Source organism: Octopus bimaculoides, chromosome 10 (assembly GCF_001194135.2).
Source record: "Octopus bimaculoides isolate UCB-OBI-ISO-001 chromosome 10, ASM119413v2, whole genome shotgun sequence".
Lineage (NCBI taxonomy): Eukaryota > Metazoa > Mollusca > Cephalopoda > Octopoda > Octopodidae > Octopus > Octopus bimaculoides.
Window position 1 is genome coordinate 84,310,486 of NC_068990.1, and position 5,034 is coordinate 84,315,519.

The window sequence follows — 5,034 nt, forward strand, 5'->3', positions numbered from 1 at the left end:
TATTCATATAAATACAGTGTACATTTAAACACATAAGATGGATACCTCTTATGTGTTTAAATGTACACTGTATTTATATATATGTATATGAAACACCTGTGTTAGAATGGTGGCAGCTGATGAAGGAAAATGTTCTCTATGTGGCCTGTGTGTTTTCTGTACTCTGGTTATTATTTTTTTGTCTACGTTTTGTTTGCAACGTCCTGTACTCAGATATGCACCTATATATACAGGTAGATGTAGGTATGCACATACTTGTACGTGTATATGCATACACTCATTTATTATTTGTTTTATATATATATATATATATATATATATATATATCAAAATAAGCACATATATGTAAAACAAGGTGGAAAAAGTAGTACTCAAATACTGGAGGTAGAGTAATATGGTTTTATAAAAGAATCTACAAAGACATTACAAATACTTACTAAGGTTCCTGTTTCTTGGACAGTTTGTGCTTATGATGATGTTGCTGATGGTGGAATTGCAGTAGTGTTGTTGGTTGTTGTTGATGAGGATGATTAATGTAGTGCTGATAACTGTTGCTATTATTGATTTTGGTGATATGCTTGTAGTCCTAATGGTGGTGGTGGTGGTGGTAGTGGTGAATGGGTTGCTGTAGGGTTAATGATGAGTGGTGATGATGTTGGTTATAGTTGGTCGTGTTTGATATGACGATAGCAACATTGCTGCTGCTTCTGCCCCTGCTGCTGCTGATGATGATGATGAGGATGAAAACGATGACAATGCTAGTTGTGGTACTGACAGTGGTGGTGATGAGGAGGATTATGATGCTGATGGAGGTGACGGTTTCATATCAAGAACCCAAAATAAATGTTTTAAGTTTTATGCCAGAGTTGATGGAGGGTGGTGGGGCAGAGAAAGAAACAAAAAAATATGTGTGTATATAGAGAGAGAAGGTGGGAGCGAGTGAGCGACAGTGTGAATAGTGATGTCACTGTTTTTATGAAGGAAATGAAAGTCCATAAGCAAGCAGAAGTGGTGATGCTGGACAGGAAGATGAGAACATCAGTGTGGCAGAACAAATTCTGGCAGGAAGTGTTTAAAGTGGTGGCAGCTATGATTCAGAGATGACCAGTTTAGATGTTGCAGAGATTGAGAGATGGATTGAGAGAGACAGACAGACAGATAGATAGTTAGTTAGATAGATAGATAGAAATAGTTAGAGAGATAGATAGATGGAAATAGATAGTTAGATAGATTGATAGATAGATAGATAAATAGTTAGATAGATAGATATTTCTGTGTTAAGTTTAACATTTGATTTTGTACTATTTATCGTTTTGCTCATGATGTTAATACTTGAAAATATGTCCTTACGTTAACAACATTACGGAAAAGTTCATTTAAGGGTTAGTCTATAAATCAAAGACTTAAAAATATTCTATTTTTGGTCTTTTTGACCACCATTGGTCCCATGATTTTATGATGGAATATTTTGTGAGGTTATATTTTCATTTTATACCACCCGGTTTACATTATCATTGATTCAACTTCGCTTCTGATATTTAACTTTAGTTGGTCGATTATGCAAGACATTCAAAGACGCCTGTTTTAAACGGGGACTAATCGATACGGACAATCATTATGACAGCATGCTTGAAGAAGCGTCTATCCGTCGAAGCTTCGTCATCTATTCGCTATTATGCTGGTTTTCTGTAACTTGGTTAACGCGAATTCGTTGTGGAATAAATGCAGGGACCATATGTTCTTTTCATTCATTCTGACTGCCTATTTCCCCTGAAAAGGTTGCAATTCTACATCGAGCTGAGTTTTACCATGACCATCAACAAATCTCAAGGTCAATCTCTTAAAATTGTTGGTTGAGATCTTCGTACCCACTGCTTTTCACACGGCCAATTTTACGTTGGCTGTTCCAGAGTTGGTGTTCTGGACAACTTTTTATTTAACAAAAAACGTTGTACAGTTCTATATTTAAGAGATGAGGAATTCTGTACATTATTTACATTCGACGGATATTTGTCCTTATCTTGTTTGTTGTTAACACAACGTTTCTTATCGTATAGGTAATCATTTTTCTATGTTGTGTACTAATGAATTTAAGGAGATATTATTGAATAATAATAATACTTTATTTAACTCCCTTGATGAACGTAAAATTAAATGTAGACATAAATTAAATTGTTTATATAATAAGTTTAGCTAATTGTGTATATATATGTATATATGTGTGTATATATGTATATATATGTGTATATATGTATATATATGTGTGTATATATATATATATATATATATATATATATATATAAGCCCTATTTTATGTTTACTAATTGTAGTAGTTATAATTTGTACTTATAAAGTGTATATTAATTAGTACGGTAATATTTTTAGTGAATATTATATATTAATAATTAAATGATACTATGATTTTTATAAAATAAATAATTTAAATATTTTAATTAATTTATTTAATATAAATATATTAATTTACGTATTTTAGTTTTAAACTATTAGACTTTAAAATTATTTAGAATTCAAAATTTTCCAGTAAATGTTTATAATACAGTTAATTTGTTATTATGATTACAGCTAAAATACATTTTGATTTTATAAAAAGAAAATACTTAAATAAATATTTATATATCTCTTTATTCTATTACTTTTTTTTACGCTATATTTTCACGCGACTTAATTCTAATAAACGCTAAGTTAAAAGTATAACGTTTAAAATTTTAGTTTAAACTAAAGCTTGGACAAGATAAGTATTGCATTTATTTTCAGTAGTATTGTTAAATATTTTTCTTTTATTTATTGGTAAAATAAGTATTTTTATATAAATTCATTTGATAATTATTCTTAGTCGATATATATACATTGATTTTATTATTATTGTTGTATTTTGTCCTGACGATTAGCTATATTTTTGAATAGAATTGATTTTAGAACGATTTATTTTGAATCGATTTGATTTTTATTTGATTTTTTTATTTTCTATTTGAAAATATGCTTATGAAACACGTGTAGTCATTTTTACTATTTTAATATTTATTACATTGTACTTTTTTTATTTCTATTATTGATCTTTTTAGTGTATTTACTTATTAAATTTTTCTATATGTGATTTTGGATTTTCATGGATGAATTAAATAATTGTGGGTTTTTTTTCTCTAAATTATATATTTATATATTATATATTGTGAAATTTAATTTAATTTAGATAAATTAAATTGAATTTTTCCCTGTAAATTTTGGGAATTTTTCCCCTAATATTATATATATATATATAAAATCATACAAAAACTAGATTTTTCATTCTGGTTACTCACAATTTCTCGTCCTACGGAAAACCGTCAGATTAATTACCTTTATCTTCTCATCTCTTATGAATGAGGATTTGATAACCTATTCCGTTTCCGTTAGTGTGCATAACTTTTTTGGTGGTATAAATTAGTTATTTCTCTTTCATCGTACGATAAATCTCGTTAGTTGTAGTGAGAAATAAATGAAATGATCAAAATTCTAAAAAAGTAAAGAGAAGTTAATACATGTCTAGTAAGGGCGTGCAGAAAGTGTATCAATAGAAGAGGGCGGGTAATAGAGAGCAAGAAAACGGAAATAGAAAGTAAGAGCAATGAAAAATAAGGTACAGACAAATGAGTATGTTAACATATGCCCATGAACTTGTGTGCATTTGCGGCAGATATTTAGGTTGTGTCTCAGTTACTTCTTAAAATGGCTACACTTCCTGAAAAATACTGGCCTGGTATTCAGAGATCAGGTTTATATAGTTGTTTTTTTTAGTATAAGTTTATATTCTCTCTCAACTGTGCAAAGATTCTTTTATTTCCGACTTCTCAATAATCTTTCCTTTCGTGTTATAATCAGAACCTCTTTCTTTTAATTACTACATGTAGTTGGCTATTTTTTTGCATTCCTCTTTTAGATGAGTCGAAAAAAGTAAGTGTGATTGTAGAATCTTTCTTTGAACTTAATTTATGTTACGTGTTTACTTTGTTTACGTGCTATGTCAAGGTTTGTTTTATAGAGTTAATTTCTGTTTTATAAATTGTGGCTTCTTCGCTGCAAAGAGATGAAATACCACATAACTGTCCCAATATGTTTGGAATCTGAGATGAGAACGAGTTGAAAGTATAAAAATAGTCTGGTTAACTGCGAAACTGTAGCTTCGTATATAAATTGCTCTGGAATACGACTGTTATGTTTAACTGAAAAATGTAATGTCCTTTACGTGATATATTAAATACTATAAATAAGAAGCTCGAGTTTGTGTCTAAATGTTAGCACAAGAATAAATATCTTTGATAATGTCAACTACTTACAAGTCAATATCTGACGAACAAACTACATAACAGTGCTATATCAGCGACAGTCGCATTTAAAAATTATATTCATCTCACATCCACCAATATGTGTGTGTTTGTCTTTGTATAAACGTACGCGTGCAAGTATATATATATCCATACACATAGGTAGTTTAGTGCTACCATATTTATAGCATACTATTAGTGTCTGTTCCATGACCATTTTCTCCTGCCTATATTAAAGTATTTATATACATGCATATCAATACAAATCTAGTGTTAATATATTGACATTAATTATGACGGCGAGCGAGCAGAATCGTTAGCACGCCGGACAAAATGCTTAGATGCATTTTATCCGTTCTTATGGTCTGAGTTCAAATTCTGCCAAGGTCGACTTTGCTTTTCATTCTTTCGATAAAATCAATGCAATCGACTTAGTCCCTACCCCGAAATTGCGGGTCTTGAGCCAAAATTTTAAACAAGTATTAATGTGGTAAGTAGCTTGCTTACCAACCACATGGTTCCGGGTTCAGTCCCACTGCGTGGCACCTTGGGCAAGTGTCTTCTACTATAGCCTCGGGCCGACCAAAGCCTTGTGAGTGGATTTAGTAGACGGAAACTGAAAGAAGCCCGTCGTATATATGTATATATATATGTGTGTGTGTGTGTGTGTGTTTGTGAGTCTGTGTTTGTCCTCCTAGCATTGCTTGACAAC